Source organism: Lissotriton vulgaris, chromosome 8, assembly GCF_964263255.1.
Source record: "Lissotriton vulgaris chromosome 8, aLisVul1.2, whole genome shotgun sequence".
Lineage (NCBI taxonomy): Eukaryota > Metazoa > Chordata > Amphibia > Caudata > Salamandridae > Lissotriton > Lissotriton vulgaris.
In genome coordinates this window covers 718,901,271-718,922,427 of record NC_141696.1, presented here as the reverse complement: position 1 = coordinate 718,922,427, position 21,157 = coordinate 718,901,271, and the positions used below count along the sequence as shown (strand labels likewise).

Sequence of the window (21,157 nt, the reverse complement as noted above, 5' to 3'; positions counted from 1 at the left end):
TGAGTGTTTGTATTGTCAACGCTCCGTCCATCATCACCTTTGGTTTTTCTAATTTTCGTGGTACCACATGTTGCATAAAAAAGAAAAACAATAAAATGTTTATAAAAAAAGCCTACCAAAGGAGCCAATGGTGACTAATTGAGAGTAACACAAAAAAGCACAAGAAATAACATCGCGTCCAACATTGTGAAGATGAAAATTCAAGCCAATCAGGACCATGGCAAGGAAGGACAGCAGACTGCATGTTAAAGAACTGAAGTCCACCATCTGAAACAGTAGGCAGTTGGAGCCTCCACACACTTGCAGCGACTCCTGCCAACTGCAAAGGGTACTAGAGAGTCCAATGTTGTGACCAATGCGCTGGCATTAGCTGCACGTGGTGCTAAGCGATGCACGCTGAACCACCCAAATGTGCTATTACGGTGTTATAGTATGCAATTTCTTATATAATTCGTATCTGACAATTACTTGCCATTTCCGCCATAATCCATCGGGCTGTCTACGGACAGACCACGCTTAATGCAGCGAGAGCTGTGCTGGATGCTGAATTTTCCCTGCAACTGCGTCCCATACCACTGTGAGAGTAAGAGGTTTTAGGGTTGCCTCTGCAAGGTGTATCACATTCAGAATTGGGGTGGTGCGAGTCATTTGACCCTCTGCTGAAATGTGTCAGCTGTTTTCGTTAATCCATCTGCCCGGTGGCTTAGTTGGCCTGGCCAACCAGGACAAGACTGTACTTTTCTAGGTGCTAGTAGAGTGCTTGCAAGAAGGCATGTGGGTTGGAGGTGACAGATTGCTGAGATTGTTTAAATGGATCTGAAAGTCAAGATCCTGGAGTAAGGGTTTTAATATATTGTGTAAGTCGGTTGACAATTTGTTCAAGGTACACTATCCTGATAACTTACCTAGCCTCATGTTTCCCAGTGGAAAGTATCTATACAATGTGTTTATGCAAGTTAAAAACTGCACCCATTTGCCAGTGTGGGCCACTTTCTTAGCTATCTATTTCACTAATGGAGGCCTCCTTTATTTTAGTGGCCTGGCCTTTTTTCTGCCCCAGTCCAAACCTGGTTGGAGTAGCAAAGGAAGATCATTAAATTAAACTTTTCCTATCAAAGGAGTGTGCACCACCTTCCCTTGTACAGTATAGACACCCTGTACCAAGCTTAGAATACTGTGGCCGGTAATGGTCTATCTCAATCTTTCACATAGCATGCTCAGGCTCATAACGTTTAAATGATCGGCACATTCGGGCTTGCATGTTTAAACAATCTGCCCTGGACTAGAGCGCCAAGAAACCGTCCCGGTGTACGTGCGCGGTACAAATTGTTTTACATAACATAACATAGATCTATTTAATGTTATTTTTTTCCACATTTCTGCTTCCTCGAAATGCATGGTGTCTCAAAAAGACTTCTCCTATTCTATTTCTAAAACCCTGCATGAAAAATTCCGTTTGACTTAAAACGTTCAATTGTTTTCTCTCATTTGCTTCTTTGGACTGACCCTCTCCTTACCTTTTATTTGGTGCATGCCTCCTTTCTCTGAGTACAACATACTCTAAAAGCTGCATGCCTGTGTGCCTTGTGCCTATTATTTTATTTCTGTAAAAGACCTACACCTCATTCATGGCTAACAACCTACCTCCCTTTAAACCGTATTTGTGCAACCTTAAACAAACACTTAATCGCTGCTCGCCTACGTATTCACTGCACTAAGTATTTTTAACAACCTGCATAGCTCCCACTATTTATCACACCCAACTCCTATTAATCTACCACAAACAAACCGGAGTAAATCGACTGAATGGTTTACCTTGAGAACACAGGACTAATCCCAATAAGCAACACTAACCACTGGACTAACCCTGTGCTCCAGAGTAGTGTGATACTCGCTGTAAAGCGCTTCAACTCCCCGTAAGAAGTAGTATGTGCTATATAAATTCAATTGGAATTGCAATGCAATCAGTTACTCTAAGCGCAGTAACAAGTGTTACTAACACCAGTGTAATAGCATTAGGTCAACCAAACCAGAAAGGTTTGAGAAAACTAGTTTAATTGACTTGGCAAGTTAAATTCTGCTTGGAAGACAGTGTTGGACTTGTCAAGATTTGATGGCACAAACTGTAAAAAGCAACATATTTTTGCAATCATGGCCCAGCTTGTTGAACCATGTGAGGTCCCCAGCTCAACAGCAAACTTGCCTGCATAGCTGCCAAACTGAAATGTATAAAGCCCCTTTCAGGTAACAAACCTGTAACGATAAGTTACTTACCTGTAATCCTAGTTCTCTTCCAGGGGTATCCTCATCAAAGTCATAAGCACTGAATATTCCCGCCCATGTGCGGGGACCACGGGAAAAAATAAAAAATTATATATGGAAACCATATATGTACAGCTCTACATATATATACAAACATATATCATTTTTTTCCCATACCAATGCAGCCCCCAAATGGAGGCTAAACAATGTAGTTGCACACATAAGAATTGCATTTGCCAATACATAAAAGAAACAGGAGGGCAATTAGCACTTAAACTCTGTCTTTTAATGAGTAAAACACTCATAACAGGCAAAACCTGCACATAAGCAGACATTGTTAGCCTACAGGTTGCATTGCAAACCAATAACATGAAAAATGAAAGCATTTTCAACAAAAACTGGCACCGTGCCTTTAAGGCAGCCATGACCCCTAGCTTCCCATCATGCCTCAGGGGTGACAGTTGGGTCAGTTCTTTGCATAATCCTGAAGATCAAGGCCCAAAGATATCTTCTAACACTTCAGAAATAAAAACTCATTTTTCTGGGGAGGTGGGTGGGTTGCTTATGACTTTGATGAGGATACCTCTGGAAGAGAACTAGGATTACAGGTGAGTAACTTATCCTTCTCTTCCAGGGGATCCTCATCAATAGTCATAAGCACTGAATGGAATAGCAAGCCCATCAACCACCTGCAGACAAATGAGAATACAGAGTGATTCAAACCACAACAACCGAAAAAATCAGCTGTTGAACAGATTTCTCAAGGAGGTTTGCCCTACTTGAGTGTCCGCTCTGGTATCTGAGTCAAGACAGTAGTGTATTGTAAACGTGTGTACTGATCTCCAAGTAGCAGCTTTGCATATCTCGGAGAGTGGTATATTATTGAGGAAAGCAGTTCTGGATGCTTTTCCTCTTGTGGAATGAGCTTTGGGAGCGGACAAGAGCGGTTTCCCTGCTAACTGATAGGCTAGTTTAATGCCTGAAACTATCCATCTGGAGATGGACCTTTTTGTTGCTGGGAAACCTGTTCTGACTGAACCATAATTAATGAAGAGGTGATCAGACTTTCTTATAGACTTCGACCTTTCTAGATAGAACTTCAAAACCCTTTTACGGTCTAATGAATGAAGGGCTCTCTCCGCTGGGTTGGAGGGGTTAGGAAAAAAGGTCGGGAGTGAAATCGTTGGATTTACATCAAAAATCCAACACCACCTTGGGAAGGAAGGACGGATGAGTTCTGAGCACCACCCTATTGAGATGGAAAACCAGATAGGGTTCTTTGGAGCAGAGGGCCTGAATCTCACTCACCCTACGAGCTGAGGTGATAGCCACCAAGAACACGACTTTCCACGTAAGGTGCTGCAAGGTCGCCTTGTGGATAGGTTCAAAAGGGCGGACCCATCCGTCTGGACAGCACCAAATTCAGTTCCCAAGGAGGTAAAGGGGGCCGCACTGGAGGATATACCTTCTTAAGGCCCTGAAGGAAATCCTTCACCACTTATAACTGAAAAAGGAGGGTTGAGAAGGCAAACGCCTATAAGCCATAATGGCCGCTAGGTGCACTTTGATGGAGGAGAATTTCAAACCTGCTCTGGCTAGGTGAAGTAGATATGCTTAAACTATATCCTCCTGCCCCCTGGTGGGACTTAATGTATTTTGCACACACCACATGTGGAAGCGTTTCCATTTACAAGCATAGGAGTGCCTGGTGGAACGTCTCCTTGCCTCTTTCAATATAGACATACAGTCTGGAGATAGACCTAGATGCCCATACTGGTGGACCTCAGGAGCCATGCTGCCAAGTTCAGTGATGGAAGGTTGGGATGATGGATCTTCCCGTTCAACTTGGACAGCAGGTTCGGTCTGCATGGCAGCCTCCTGTGTGGCTTCAGTGACATATGTAGAAGGTCCGGGTACCACCACTGCCTTGGCCACTCCAGAGCAAACAGAATCATTGTGGTGTCCGAGTGTGACAGCTTGGTTACCACTTTCGGGATGAGAGGCAGAGGTGGAAAAGCGTACACAAATACCCCTGACCAGTCGATCAAAAGGGCATTCCCCCTCAATCCTGGTCGGTAGTATCTTGAGGCAAAGTCTTGGCATTTTTTGTTTTCTTCGTCTGCAAACAGATCTATGCTTGGATGGCCCCCACGCTTGGAAGATGTTGTCGACCACTTCGTCACAGAGGACCCAATCTTGCTGCTCTGCAAAGTGGTGACTGAGAGCGTCCGCTTGTGAATTCTGTTCCCCCGGCAGATGAACTGCTGCGATGGATAGCTTCCTCCTCAGAAGCCAATTCCACAAGGACTGTGCTTCCAATGACAGAGTCCTCGATCGAGTTCCTCCTTGCTTGTTCAGCTAGTAAATTGAGGTGGTATTGTCCGTTTGTACTAGAATGGAACTCGCCTGAATCGAAGGAAGGAACGCCTTGAGAGCCAGATGAACCACCCTGAGCTCTAGAATATTGATATGGTACAATTGATCTTTCGAGGAAGATAGGCCTTAAGTCTAAAAAGAGCCCAAGTGGGCTCCCCATCCTTTTAGTGACGCGTCTGTGATCAGAGTCTGAGATGGATGAGCTTGATGGAACGGAACTTTTACTTCTAGGTTGTCTCTGTTCATCCACCATGGAATTGAAGCTTTAGCACCCTTGGAGAGACAGATCTGGTCTTCCCAGAGAGACTACCTCTGGTCCCACTTCTACTCCAGATCCTGCTGTAGAGGACGCATTTTCAATCTGGCATTGGGCACCAGAAAAATGCTGGAAGCCATCGATCCGAGTGCCATGCTATCTGCCGCACTGACGACCAGTTGCTTTTTAGAATTTTTCTGCACTTTTGGATGAGGGATAATTGCCTCTCCTCCGAAGGAAACACTCTTCCTTGCTCCGAGTCTATCATTGCTCCCAAATAGTGAATTTTCTGAGTGGGTTGTTGTGTTGACTTCTGGTAGTTTACGTGCAGGCCCAGCTTTTGACAGAGCCGTAGACACTGTTGGTAATGGTTCCTCACTTCCTGAGGGGTCGGGCCCTTGATCAACCAATCGTCCAGATAAGGATAGACGAAGATGCCCCTGCGCCTCAGAGCAGCTGCTACCACGGATATACACTTTGTGAACACCCGGGGAGCTGATTTTAGCCCGAAGGGCAGCACCTTGAATTGATAATTGGATGCGCCAACGACAAATCGCAGATATTGCCGATAATGATCACTCATCGGTATATGAAAGTAGGCATCCTGCAAATCCAGTGAACAAATCCAATCTCCTTCGCGAAGGAGAGGATATATTTCGTGGAGAGCCAGCATGCAAATTTTTTTCCGCTTGATGTTCTTTTTGAGTGCTCTTAGATCCAAAATGGGTCTGTACTCCGACTTTTGACCTTTTTTCTTCACCAAGAAGTATCTGGAATGCACTCCCCGACCTCTTTGTGACCGCAAGACCTTCTCTATAGCTGATTTTTTGAGAAGGATGCCCACTTCCCTCTGTAGAACGTTGATCTGGTAATTTGATGTTATTACCGGAGTGATTGAAGTAGGACGACGTCAGAAACGTAGAGAGTACCATTTTGAATCGTGGTCAGCACCCATTGGTCTTTCGTGATCTCTAACCACTCTTGTACATGATTTGCCACACTTCCTCCAACTGGAGCAGTGCACGGCACTGGAGGAAGCAGAGACGCAATGCTTTGCTGGAGGTTTGGTAGAGGTGGAGGACTTCTTCCCCTGTTAGATCGTCGATTTTGAAATTGCGATCTCTGCTGACCTTGTTGGCTCTGGTTCTTTTGCCAATGAGGGGTTTGAACCCTCTGTTGGAAAGATCGGCGGTCAGTGTTGCGGTAGCGACGGCAGAACTCTTTCTTTTTCATTAATCCTACCGCCTTCAGGGTATCCAGCTCAATCTTCATCTGCACCATCTGCTCATCGGTGTGTGGCCCAACAGCGAAGCACCGGAAAATGGTAGCTTGGCGATTCTGGATTGCGCCTCTCGCTTCAGAGCTGTTAGGCGAAGCCATGAAGATCTCCTGGCACAATTTCCGTGTGAATGCGCTGAGAGCGTTGCTCCATCCGCCGCCGCACTTATCACTTGGTTCGCCACCAAGCTGCCCTCTTGCAGGACTTCCTCTAAGTCTTTACGGTCCTCCTTGGGTAGTTTCTCAGAGAACCGTTGCAGTGAATCCCATAGTGCTCTATCATATCTTCCCAATAGAGCGGCCGCACTGGAGACTTTGAGCATGGATGAGGAGGTACCACATACTTTCCTACCCCAAGAGTCCTGCGTCTTGCTCTCCTTGTCCGGAGGGACTGTGGACGAGGAGACCACCGAATGTGTTTTTCTAGCTGCAGCCACAATTACGGAATCCGGTTTTGAATCTGATTTTAAGAACTCGGGATCGTCCACGGACGGGCGATATTTCTTAAGAATTCTCGCTGTTGCAGTTTTGAGGGTGTCTGGTGCGAGAAAAATGTCCATTACTGATTTCAGCAGGCCCGGCACCAGAGGCAGTAATGGGCGAGAGGAGGCCCTCTGATTAAGCGTTTCAAAAATGACTGACGAGGTACTCTCCTTAACAGGCATGGGGATGTTGAGTTTGGACGCCCCCCTTGCCAGAACGTCCTGGAACATGCTTATGTCATCCACCGGAGATATTGTTGATGGTGGGCTATCCGTAAGAGTGGGCGAATAGTCTTTCTTTGAGGAAAACGTTGAGGAGGTGGAAGGAGTAGGAGACCTGTGCCTTCTCCTGCTGCGAGATCTTGATCGTCCCCTAGGTGCATGTACAGGGGAGCGAGATCTTGACCTTCCCCTAGGTGCTGGAGCAGGGGAGCGACTACGCGCTCTTCCTCTTGGAGGTGCTAGATCTGCCTCTTGCGCCAGACGATCTAGCGGAGACCTGTGAGCTGGGCTGGGTTCTCTTCTAACCTCCATAGAACCTGTACTATCCGCCCAATGGTGCAGGGGTTGCAACCATCTGGGAGAGAGGTGGACAGATGCATGCCTATTTGCTCTACCCGGGGAACGTGTTGGAGACTTCCCCCACTTCCTGACTAGCTTCCGCAGCATGATGGGAATCCAACTGCGAACTCTGGCTGCTTGAAGAAGAGATAACCACCTCTGATGTACTGGAGATGACCGGTGAGAGCCTGCTCTCAATGTCGATGCAGGAGACTGAGAGAGGCTTGCTGGGGCCGACACCGACAGAGACCTCTGTCTCGACGTCGCTTGCGAAGTGGATCTTTGCTTGGACGCAGATCTGGAGTGCGTGTGCCCCGGTGATGATCGTCTGGACAGAGATCTGTGTCTCGACGCATCTTCTATCCCCCGAAGGAGTACTGTGCCTCAACGTCGACTGCGCCTCGGCTTCGATCTTCTCACCGACGGAGACTCCTGCCTCGATGTTGACCTTGCTCTTTTCGACGGAGGACTGAACCTCGACATCGAATGATGCCTCAACGGCGACCTTGGTCTCTTCGACTTAGGGCTGTGTCTTGACGTCGAACATCTACGCTTCGACGGAGGACTGCGCCCCGACGTCGAGCTTCGTTCCTTCGACGGAGGGCTGTGCCTTGACGTCGAGCTTCGGTCCTTCGACGGAGGACTGCGCCTCGACGTCGACAATGGAACTGACGGAGACTGGTGCCTCGACCTTGAGTGTCTTGCTGGCGTCGACGGAGGGCCCTGCCTCGACGTCGACGATAGAATGTCCGACGATCTCTGTTGACGGCTATCTGCGTTGAGACTTCGACGGAGACTTCGGTCTCGACGTCGAAGTAGATGACTTCCGTCTCGGTGTCGATGATCTCTGTCTCGACGTCGATCGTCTTTGAGTAGTCGACGGCGGAGGATCTTCTCTCGACGCCAGACGCTTTTCCAACGCCAACAGGGACTTGGCCTTGGAAGATGAAGAGCGGCGCTCCTGCGCTCGGTCCCTTAACGACGATCCCGCCGCCAGAACCTTTGACGTCAAGCCCGACGCCGAAGGTGAACATACCGGGACCTTGCTCCTTGACGTCGAACACGCCCTTTTCTTTGACTTCATAGGAGACCTACCTCTTTCTGAGAGGCCATAGATCCTGATTCTCTCCCTGTCTTTGAAAGTTTTTTTTAACAGCCTCCTGCAGTGTGGACATGAGGAAGGAGAGTGGGAATCCGGCAGACACAGGATACACACCTCATGTGTATCCGTCTTGGCCTTCTTCTTGCCACAGGCATGGCAAGGGTCGAATAAAGAAGGCATTTTTGACAGAAAAAAATTGCTTCTGTTACAAAAACAATGGGTTATCCTGCACTCAAATGCCAAAAGACGTTGAGTGAAGCAAAGAAAACCCTGAAAAAGCAGAAATTTTTGACTGAAAAGCCAAAAAGTAGAGAGCTGTGATTCCAGGGTCCTGACAGAAGGAGCCGAAAAGAACAACTGACCCAACTGTCACCCATGAGGCATGATGGGAAGCTAGGGGTCATGGCTTTCTTAAAGGCCCAGTGCCAGTTTTTGTTGAAAACGCTTTCATTTTACATGCTATTGTTTTGCAATGCAGCCTGTAGGCTAACAAGGTCTGCTTATGTGCAGGTTTTGCCCATTATGAGTGTTTTACTAATTAAAAGACAGAGTTTAAGTGATAATTGCCCTCCTGTGTCTTTTATGTATTGGCAAATGCAATTCTTATGTGTGCAACTACATTGTTTAGCCTCCATTTGGGGGCTGCATTGGTATGGGAAAAATGATATATGTTTGTATATATATGTAGAGCTGTACATACATGGTTTCCATATATACTTTTTAATTATTTCCGGGGTCCCCGCACATGGGGGAATATTCAGTGCTTATGACTATTGATGAGGATCCCCTGGAAGAGAAACAGAGCACAATTAACCCCAAAAACTAGGGGGCTACCACCTACAGTCACTATTCAGTCCGAGAAGAAGGTTATGAATGGCGTCTTCCATCCCAATAAAAATTGTTTAAAAAAATTAATAGCCTAATCTATTAAAAGACTAGACCTACTGTCCTCAAGCAAAGTGGCAAGTGGTCTCTGATCCGCTGACAGGGACAGCAACTGCAAAGGCATGGAAGCAGTAAGGTCAATGGACCAGATGTATCAAGGGTACATCATTGATTGCGCAGGACTCTGCAATTCACAAAATCACAATACCTTTTTCCAATATATTAACCCCATTATACCATTTGCAAGATTTTTTCAAATTGGAAAGTGGAGTTTCCAACCCTATGAAATCATAATTTGGAAGGGGTGTTTTTGGGCATCCAAAATCTGCTCCCAAGTTGGGGTGGTAACTGATTCAGAAAGGGAATCTCTTCGGACCGCTTACACTTAGGGATGAGGGTGGAAATTTTTAGGGATGTAGGCAGTGGACTAGGGGACTACTGCCCTGCAAACTCTCTCTCGAGTTTTTCAAAATTGAAAAAAAATTGCATGTTTCCTTTTAGGAAATCTGTCTGCTTAAATAAGAATAAATAAAAAATAAAAGCTTTTCATTTTGAAATAGAATCAGAGAAATAGTGGTCTGCTGTCCCTCGCCGGCCACCATGTCTGTTAATTAGGCAGGTTGTATGCACCCTCTGTGACTCCCTATCTTGTGGGCTGACCTATTAATACATAGAGCGGGATGCACAATCAAAATGCATTCGTAACAAGTCAATAATCCGCTTAATACGGATTTTTAATAATCCAATTTTAATACATCTGGGTCAATGGCCATTATTGGGTAGACCTTTCTGATGTATCCAGGAGTTAACAAGCAAGACACAGTGGAGGGTATGAGTTTCTATGGGCGCAGTTATGCATCTACTTTCCTTCTGTAAATTCTTACACTTTAAGAGCCAGATATATTAAGTCAATTTTGCTTGGAGAAAGATTTATTGAATGTAATTCCTAGCAACTGAGACAATTCACCTGCCAAAGCTTGAGATGTGATGTCCAAATTAGCCAATTTTGATGAAGGTTCTATTTAGAACAACGCGGTCAAGATCTAACACAATGCAAATGAAGGACCGTAGGCACAGGCGAACCTATCTGACATACTATTAGGTAGGCAAAAGAGACTGTATATCAAACAAAATGAAACCTAAGCAGTTGAACGCAAAACAGTTATGAGTATTTAACTGTTATTTGTGAAGCCGTATTCAAGATTATATGGCGCATTTGTCTTTTTAGATTTTGCTGCTAATTTTAAAGCAAGATGTTTTGAAATAGTTTACGTTGCATTGATGATTTTGTTTATTTTAAGAAAAGACACTTTTTTCAGCAACTGAACCAAAACGGGGAGGATTTGAAAAAAAAACTGCAGCATATATATCATGATGTAAATACGAAATGGCATAACTTGTAAAACCAAACAGCCTCATGTTTAAGAATGAAACGATTAAAACTTTCCTGTTTCCAGTGTCTAGCTAATTTTTTTTCTTTTATTGTGTGTTATGTTACAGCGTCTGTCAAAGCGCCAGGACGCCCCTTTGCTGGGGCAGCTGCGCGCTATAGAAATATAAATAACATAACATAACATAACATAACAAATCATTTTTAATTATATTATTACAAATAAGAAGGTTATGTTTCCTTATACAAGAATCACTTTGTATACTGTTATAAATGGCTGTTTGTTTTTACAATAAGCTAAACTGAATTAAAAGAAATTGCTGCTCGCAGAGGGTTACCACATAAATTTGAATTGCCATGAACACTGGAAAAAAAAACATCTTCATGCCAAATAATTAATCAAATCATTCTTTCCCTTATGTTACTACAGACAACTTATGATTGGGTGTATTTAGAGCATATCCGATATTTTTAGGTTATATTGCTATGAATTAAACCAGCTTCTTGAAGCATACCAGAGCCATTGGGGATTATTCATACACCAAACCTTTCTATTCCAACACGTTCGAATCAGGCACACACATATAAGAATTTGGGAACTAGTTTATTAACTCTCTGGAGAAATGACTCTAACCCTATTCAGTTGCTATCCCTTGAGTTCCCCTTACTCTACCTTCAAAGGTTTCACACTTACGAACATATTCGAGGAAGACACAAATAAAATACAAAACCTGGTAAAACAAACCAAGAACTGGCCTCTTATAAGAATTCAAGTGCTACCGCCATGCAACCTACTTGGTGGCCATAAATGACTAGAATTACCAGTGTCATCTGCATCCTGCTACTCCTGCTAAAGCATCCCCTGGGTATTGGGTCTCCTGCATATTTCTTTCTCCTAGGTGTTGGACATTTTATTCAAACTGAAATAGTTTCCTACTGAGAAAGTTTTTCTTCTCTAATTTCAGATTCAACTACGTGACAATTCAGCCTTCATCAAATCACTATGAGACAGCCACAATCTTAGTGCCTCCAAATAGTCCAGCCCTTTATCGGGTACTTCTCATTGTACCTTCAGGCACATTTGGATCTCTTAAATTTTAGATATAGTATTTTATGACCAACATAGACATTCAGCTCACAGGCTCAACTCCATTAGTCTATCATGAGGTCCGCCCAACAATTGACAGATTCTGCTCCATCCAGATCCCTGTACCCTTCATCAAAAATTACCCTTCCAATATGTTAACTCAGCAGTTCTGCAATGTTTTTTCATCCTACCTACCTCCATATTCATATCATCAAAAAGACTCCCCCAGGACCAAAATCAGTTTGCAAAAAACATGAGAACAAAACCAACATCATACGTAACACAACCTCGACTTCCTTTGCATCACCAGAATATGGATAATGTTGGGTCACAACCCATCCTTGACCTTCATGGTTACAATATTATTTGTGCAAACAAGCGACTCAAGTCAAGTCAAGAATAACTTTATTTCGGCTCAGAGAACCATAAAAAGATTTACAAAGTAAAAAAGGTTAATATACAATACATACAAGATCCTCAATAACACATTAAAATCTCCACACAGATTTTAATTGTAATGCTTTCTGATCACTTTAGAGGGTCTTATATTATTAGCTACTGAAATACAAATTTCATCCCAGGCCAAAGACTGTAAAATATTAAAACCATCAATATACAAGCAAGTACGAGCTCACCTGCCTCCGGACTTGCACCGCACCCACCAAGCCAAGCACCAGCAACAACCACCTCAAGTGCATCCTGCTCAACACCTGCTCCGTCCACAAGCACGCCGTGGAACCTCCTCGACACAACCTCACCAGACGTTGCCTTCCTCACGGAAACCTGGATGAACGCCTCCTCAGCCCCAGACATCGCCATAGCCATGCCGGACGGCTACAAGATCACCCGGAGGGACCGCATCAACCAAACCGGAGAAGGCATCGCCACCGTCCACAGGAACACCATCCGCATCACGACCAACTCCGACGACACCCTCACCGCCGCCGAGCACCTTCACTTCCAGATACACACCGACCCCAAGACCACCCTCAGAGGCACCCTCATCTACAGACCTCCGGGACCACGCACACAATTCAGCGAAGCCATCGCAGACTTCGCCAGTCCACACGCCCTCACCTCCACAGACTACATCCTCCTAGGGGACCTCAACTTCCACCTGGAGAACAACAAGGACTGCAACACCACCGCCCTGCTGGACAACCTCATCAACCTCGGACTCAAGCAACTGGTGAACACCCCCACCCACTACACCGGACACACACTTGACCCAGTCTTCTCCACCAGCAAGCACATCTCCTTCAGCCACTCCATCGGACTACACTGGACAGACCACAGCTGCGTCCACTTCAACTTCAGGAGAACCACGGCCCACCACCACCCGCATCAGGTTCCCCGCAGAAGCTGGAGTAAGATCACCACCGATCAGCTCTCCACCGCCCTCAGCCAGAACCCGCCCATCAACATGACAGACCCCAACGAAGCAGCCTGCAACCTCACACAGTGGCTCACCAACTGTGCAGACGAACTCGCACCACTGAAAAATCCTGCCAGCAGACCCGGCAGCAGGAAAACCTTGTGGTTTACCATCGACCTCAAAAACTCCAAGAAAACCTGCCGCACCCTCGAGAAAGCCTGGCGCCACGACCAGACAGCAGAGAACATGAACGCACTCAAGAACGCCACCCGCAAACACCACCAGCTGATCCGAAGCACCAAGAAGACAGCATTCAAAGAAAGACTGGACAACAACACCCACAACAGCAAGGAGCTCTTCAGCTTCGTCAAAGAGCTCTCAAATCCCAGCGCCTGCAATACCGACATCACTCCCTCGCAAGACCTCTGCGACTCACTCGCCTCGTTCTTCTACTGTAAGATCGCCGACATTCACAACAGCTTCGGCGCACAAACCACGCACCCAAACGCCGAACCAGCGCCCCCAACTACCACCCCCTGCACCTGGACCCCTGTCAGCACCGAAGACACCACCCGCATGATGAACACCATCCACTCCGTCTACCCCACCGACCCCTGCCCACACCACATCTTCAACAAAGCCGACTCCACCATCGCACCCCAACTCCGGAACATCATCAACAGCTCCTTTGCATCCGCCACCTTCCCGGAGAGCTGGAAACATGCCGAACTGAGCGCCCTCATCAAGAAACCCACGCGGACCCCACGGACCTGAAGAACTTCCGCCCCATCTCGCTCCTCCCCTTTCCAGCCAAAGTCATCGAGAAGATCGTCAACAGACAACTCTCCACCTTCCTCGAGACCAACGGATCCCTCGACCCCTCACAGTCCGGCTTACGAGCAAACCACAGCACCAAAACCGCCCTCGACAACGGGGAAACGGTTGCCCTCATCCTCCTGGACCTCTCAGCAGCCTTTGACACCGTCTGCGACCGCACCCTGATACAGCGCCTCAGCAACACCGGAATCCAAGGAGCGGCCCTGGAGTGGATCATCTCGTTCCTCGCCGGAAGAACCCAGAGAGTCCGATCTGCGGCCACCGAAGTCATCTGCGGCGTCCCGCAAGGATCCTCTCTCAGCCCCACCCTCTTCAATGTCTACATGAGCCCCCTCCCAGCCATCGCCCGCCAACACAACATCATCTCCTACGCCGACGACACCCAGCTGATCCTCTCCCTCACCAACGACCCCACCACCGCCAAAACCAACCTCCAGGAAGGAATGAAAGACGTCGCGGAATGGATGAAGATCAGCCGTCTAAACTGAACTCAGACAAGACGGAAGTCCTCATCCTCAGACCATCCCCGTCCGCCTGGGATGACTCCTGGTGGCCCCCAGACCTGGGCAGCGCACCCAAACCAACGGACCACGCACGCAACCTGGGCGTCATCCTGGACTCCTCTCTCTCGATGACCAAGCAAGTGAACGCAGTCTCATCATCCTGCTTCAACACCCTGCGCATGCTCCGAAAGATCTTCCGATGGATCCCCACCAAAACCAGGAGGACGGTCACCCAGGCCCTCGCCACCAGCCGTCTGGACTATGGGAACACCCTCTACGATGGAACCACAGCCAAACTCCAGAAAAGACTCCAGCGCATCCAGATGGCCAGATGACTAATCCTGGCCATCCCGCACCACGGCCACATCTCTGCCCACCTGAAAGACCTGCACTGGCTCCCCGTCAGCAAGAGGATCATGTTCAGACTCCTCACCCATGCACACAAGGCTCTCCACGACTTGGGCCCGAAGTACCTCAACAGCCGCCTCACTTTCTACACACCCACCCGCCATCTCCGATCCGCCAGCCTCGCCCTCGCCTCCGTCCCAAGAATTCGGAAATCCACCGTCGGAGGAAGATCCTTCTCCTACCTGGCAGCCAAGACATGGAACTCCCTCCCCACCCATCTACGGCTGACCCAGGATCACCTCTCCTTCGGAAACAACTCAAGACCTGGCTGTTCGAGCAGTAGCAGCCCCCCCCCCCCCCCCCTCCCCTCAGCGCCTTGAGACCCTCCGGGTGAGTAGCGCGCTATACAAATTTTGTGAGATTGATTGATTGAATAGTGGGAGCAGAAATCTAGTTCTCCCTGATTTATATAATGTGCAAAATAATATAAAGTGCATAGTGCTTTGAACAGAGACAATATTGCATGGGCAGGGAATGAGCTTGTTTGACCACTCTACTTGGCGGGGAAATGCCAACAAAAAGTGCACTGTACCTAAACAAAACCTGATTAAATAAAATCAAAGCTGAGTCTTAGTAGAAAAAGATGAATAAAATTGTGTGGGGCAGGAGGCGAACGGAGGTCTCCCATATTGCCATGTTGGTAGCTGATAAACCTATTGTCCCTGGAATGGTACGCCTCCTTGATAATACCTTTAGCGCTCAAGGCAATACCTTCCCGGTTTTCAAAAAAGTGTTCAAGACCAATCTCATGATATTTCCTCCTAAAATATTGAAACCATGAAATCTTTAAAACATTGTCTGATTTCAAGCAGTCTCTAATAACAGCTGACAGAAAGTGTTGTCCTCAGAGGTCCATATCTTGGCCCATAATAGCAGAGGGGCACTGCCTATACGATCTTCAATAAATTCAAGGCCAAGTTCTGTATGGCAGAATAGAGTAGGAACACTTTTCGGGAGCATCAGTAGCCTTTTCATGAATTTATTTTCAATTACTACAAACCGTTGAGTCTTAGCATATCCCCAAACCCCAGCTCCATACGAGAAAATAGAAAGACATTTGGCTCTATAGAAGGTAATTATTTACTGCACTGGCTTATGCCCCAATTTAAAGACAAAGCGAAATAGACCGTCCGTTGCCTTACTTGTCTGCTATGCTCTTAGGGTTAGAAGTGGTTCCCAGCTCAACTGACTATTACAAAGATTACCCAAATGTATAACTTTTTCAATATTCTTCTCCTGCACAATAAAAGTTTAGGATTTGGGGGTTTTAGGTCCACATACCATAGAACATGATTTAATAAAATTAACTTTAAAATCAAACGACTCAAATCAGAGGGTGGTGCTGTACCCATACACAAGGATACAGTCAATTATACACTTTTACCTATTGCAAGCTGTCATTAAATCTCCCTCACAACCTTCCCAACTAGCATCATTCAACTAGAAACTATATGTAATCTTCCTGAGTCCAATGAAAATTAACTTACCAAGTCATGGGCAGTCCTACATATATTCTCATGTTGTCCTTAAAAAAACCTCCTCCTGGGAAATGTAAAATCAAGTGGGACAACCACAAATGCACATCCTTTATGATTCTTGAGAACTTAACCCTACTACACAACTTTCTTCGACAATCTTCAGTCTGCATGTGAGAAAGTGGCTTGATATATACTGGACCAAAGTAAGGTACAGTGTTTGTAGAGTCCACAATCCCCAGAGGTATAACAGAGGTTAAAGCCAGGTGTGACCTTACTCTCTAAAGTGGTAGCTTGGTCGAGCAGTAAGGCAGTACCAGAGGACAGTGTAAAGCATTTGTTGTACACACTCAGTCAGCAAAATGTTTCACACACTCAAGGACTGAACTCCAGGCCAATTGTTTTTATATCAAAGATATAGTTCTTTTATTTTTAGAACCAACAGATATTAAAATAAAGGTTTCTCAATATGAGTGATCTCAGATGAATACTTTACAGAAAGGCAATAAACTTTGTAAACACAATAGGTATAGGGGTTGCAGTAGGCAACACAATTCTAAACACAATTTAACATTGAGCTCAACGGGTATTTCTACATAAATGCAGTTGATTACTTTATAGATTACTTTAGTAATCCCAGGACTGGATCCTAGATTCAATCTTGGGGCCTAAGCTGAAAACCGTTTAGTATAAACTTTTTGGTTATTGCAATGATTTTTAAGGAATAAAAAGGTATTTTAAAAGTTGACACTTTGAAACTTTTCAATGAAAAACTGGCAATGTTATCCTATGGCAGGAAATTCAAGTCACAGGTAAAGTAGGTTCTTGTTACTTTTGTAATACAGTACTGGGCTTTTCCTACTTTAGGTGAAAGTTATTTTCCTACTTTAGGTGAAAGTTATTTTATTATTTAGATAGCTGCTGATTTATGTTGTATACTAGCAACGATACATGTATTTATTTTGCTCACAGAACTAGTTAAATGATCTAATGTCTATTCTGTATATGTTTAGACTACTTTTTCCTGTATTTATATTTTCTCGTGCTGCTTGTTCTGCTTTGTTTGTATACTTTTGTGACCTGTGTTACTAATAAAAAACAGTTATGTCTAGCTATAGAGCTACAAACAAATTAAAGATAATAGTGAACCTTAAAAAAAAAAAAAAGTAATACAGTACTGGGCTCCTAGGTCCAGCACTGGGAACTCTACCCAAGTCAGGTAAGCAATTACATTTCAGCATTTGGTATGATTTTTAAGGAATATTTGTAATTTTCAAAAGACACTTGGAAGAATTTTTAGCGAAAAGCAGTCAATGGTTTCCTATGGGAGAAAATTCAGTTGTGGGTAAGTATGTTTAAAATTACTTTTGCAGGTCAGTACTGGGCTGAGAGGTACAGTACTGGCTCCTCTCCTGATTCCAGGTGAGTATTTCAAAATTCGTTACTCAGATGATTTTATAGGAATAATTCAGAGTTTCGATTTTTCGAGTCAAACCAGTCAATGTTATCCTATGGCAGGAAAGCGAGTTATCGGTTTCCAGGTGAGTACTCGACTGGTGAAGTTAAGATTCTGGGCATAGACTCAGAGGTCCCCCAGGGTCAGGTAGGCACAGTTGGTACACCCTGAGCGGCACAGGGGCAGCCGGGTGCAGAAGTAGTTAGGCCCAATGTTATATCCAATGAGAGGCAGGGGGTCTTCGGTTGGTGGCTGCTGGCTAGCAGGCCACGCGGCTGTGGGAACTGGGCTCCTGGTCACTTGCTCAGGGCAAATGGGGAAGAGGTTAGGACACAGGGTGCACTGCCAGTGGCACTCGGGCGGCTGGGTGAAGGGTGCTTTTGAGCCTTCGGGCGCTCAATGTTATTCAATGGGAAAGGGAACAAAGGCTGCAGACTCAGGGACGGTAATTCTTCAGGTGCGACCACCACTTCGAGAGGTAAGTTGGGATCTTGGAGCAGAGGTAGGTACCCCAAAGGAAGGCACAGGATGTCGCAGGGCACCGGGTGCAGGGGTGTCTTTGGGCGTCGGGAAATCTTACCCTCGGCTGGTCGCGGTTGGGGGGTGTCCCTGGTTCTGAGGCTGCAGGCGTCGTCTGGTTCGTCGAGGAGTGTCTTTGGGCACTGGACTTCGGGTCTCACTCGCCGGGGGGACGTCCTCGTGGTCTTGGATCACTCGGGCACGGGTCGGGCTCGGCGGGTGCAGAGTGAGTTGGTCTGGAGCTTCCTGGCTGGCACCAGGGGTGTGGTAGTTGAGCAGAGCCTCTGCTTATGGGAGCCCCAGTCTTTAAGAGGGTAAAGGCAGGCAGGTCCTCCGGGTGTCCTAAGGTTGCTGTCCGCAGGAGTCGCCGGGTTTAGGCAGGAGCAGGTTCCAGGATCGACAGGCCGGTAGGGCTGGGGCAAAGTCAGTTGGTGTCGTCCTGTTAGCAGCTGCACGGCGGGTCTTCTTCTTGATCTTCTTTCTTCCTTTCTTATCAGGATCGGAGGAAGGAAGGTTCAGGGTGCCCCTAAATACTAAATTTTGGGGCGTTACAGGTAGGGCAAGGGCAGGGACCAACAGGTCCCTGTCCTGGGGTGGGTACACCCACTAGCCTGCTCCTCTCCTGTGGGAGGGGGGCAGGAGCCTAGCTGTGATTGGGCTGGGCTCCCTATCTTCAAGATGGCTGGAGTCCAGGGTCGTGCTTTACCTAGCCTCTCCCACCTGAGGGGTGGGGTTGGCACAGGCTGGCACAGACCCCTTCCTGACGTAGGGTTTACCGCCAGTCTTCCCACCAGAGTGGGGGTTAGAACTGGTGGGGGCCAGTTGCTGAGTACAGCAAATGGTCTGGAGAAGCTCCCAGAGGTGGCATGCCTTTGAAGCTTCCCCCTGGCCATCCTGGGGGAGGAGACCTAGCACCTCGCCATGGATGTGCATGAATGCAGGCCCAGGAGAGAGGGGGGCTTTCCACCCAGGGGACCAGCAACATGTCTGCTGTGTGGCAGTCTCTGCAGCCCCTCAGACCAGACGTGGATTGTAGGTTAGGTTTTCAGGGGGCATCTCTAAGATGCCCTCTGGTGCATTTTACATTAAATACGACACTGGCATCAGTGAGAGTTTAATGTGCTGAGAAGTGTGGTATCAAACTTGTCAGTCTTCAGTGTAGCCATTATGGTGCTTTGGAGTTTGTAATGACAACCTCCCAGCACCATATACTCTTAATGGCACCACTGCACTTACAGTGCCCAGAAATGGCTCTGGGTACTGCAGGGGCACAGGGCTCATGCACCTGTGCCCACACCACTGGCATAGGGCACCCAGCTAGAGGGCTGACTGAAGTATGCCAGGGCAGTGGGTTCTCTGGGCATGGCACACAGGGATGTGTGCCATGTCGACTCTTCGTTTAGTTCTGTACTTAGACACTCAGCCAGCAAAGGCAGTGTGTTGGTGTCAGGGTACTGGGCCCCTAAGGGTGGCACAATAAGTGCTGCAGTCCTTAGGGGTCTTCTCTTGTCACCAGGCCCTGGGTACCTAGGGTACCATTTACTAGGGGCTGATAGGTGGCCAGAGATGCCAATTGGGTTTGAGGTTCAATACAGTTTTAGGGAAGGAACACAGGCCCTGGGCACCTGGTTGGCAGGAGCCAAGGGCACACTCAGTCAAAGTACATCAGCAGGTCATAAAAAAGTGGGGGCATACCAATGCAAGAAAGATGGCACTTTCTCACACTGCACACAACAAGCGCAAGTTAGTAGACTTCAACTTTACCAATTTCCCAAAAATTAGCTGTACATGCAGTTCAGGAATGTAATCCTAGTAGGGGTTTAACAATCCTCTTTGATGCCGTTTAGGGCAATACTCCACTCAGCAGCCAAGATTTAGAGTACAACAACTACATCACCCCCATTTTCTGCGACTTCCATTTTGAAACCATCATGTTACAAATTCCAGCTAATTTCAATATGAGGCAAAGAGGTCTCAGACGTCAGAACTCTACAGATTGAGGCCTCTAGATTTAGAATATCTTTCACCTGGAAGTGATTCTATGCTGGCACTGCAACTTCTGCCCGGACCTCTCCCTCTCAACATCAGAACATACCCAACACTCATTTCTCCCAGGATGCACCTAAATACTAATCTCTTCAGTCCCATACTGAACTAACTTTCTACTTCTTTTCTGTAATCTACAAATCCTGCAATTCCCTATTTTCTGGACAACTAGTATTCATACGGTGCTTAAAGTTCACCGCTTCTGTTCAAATTGTAATTAGAGTTAATTTGATCTGTTTTATTGTATTAATATTAATTGTTTGAGATATATGTAATGTGAGTCAATAGCAAATGGTGCAAGAGTACCGAATACAAATATTAAATTATGTTTACTCAGGCGTCCAAGACTGATCTATCAGAATAAAAGCATTCTATCCATGGAGTTGAGCACCATATAATAAGTATGCGATTGACTAGTTGGTCTCTTATAGAGAGTAATGAAAATAGAACCAGTGTTTTCCTTGTCACCGCTCACTTTGAACTTTCCGGGATAGGCTCCTCGACGGTCTTTTGTAAATGCAGAATGCACTTCTGAAATTTGGAAGTGTGTGCGGTAGGGTACCCTTTCAAAGAGATGTCACACTACAGCTACACACTCACCTTTCGTTGTCATTGGAGTTACATTAAAACACACATTTTAAATTGGTATCAGTCTCTTGACCTAATCTCCTATGGCTTTATTGTGTTAATCGATAATCTTGCCATTTTATGTACTGTTTTTGTAAAGTATGTACAGCCCTAGTAAAAAGCCTTCAATAGATTAAACAATGATGGGTAAAGCCAACAGGTGTGGCTTGCATTTTGGGTCCTGACAACAACATTTGAAATAAAACGATCTTGCCGTGGAAAAAAAGCAAAA

General features: G+C 46.3%; 1 protein-coding gene across 1 annotated transcript in view; it reads right to left on the bottom strand.

Moving 5' to 3' along the window:
- The window catches only part of LOC147697921 (cullin-4A), a 625,511-nt gene that overhangs the window by 282,639 nt on the left and 321,715 nt on the right, over positions 1 to 21,157 (bottom strand). The window lies entirely within an intron of this gene.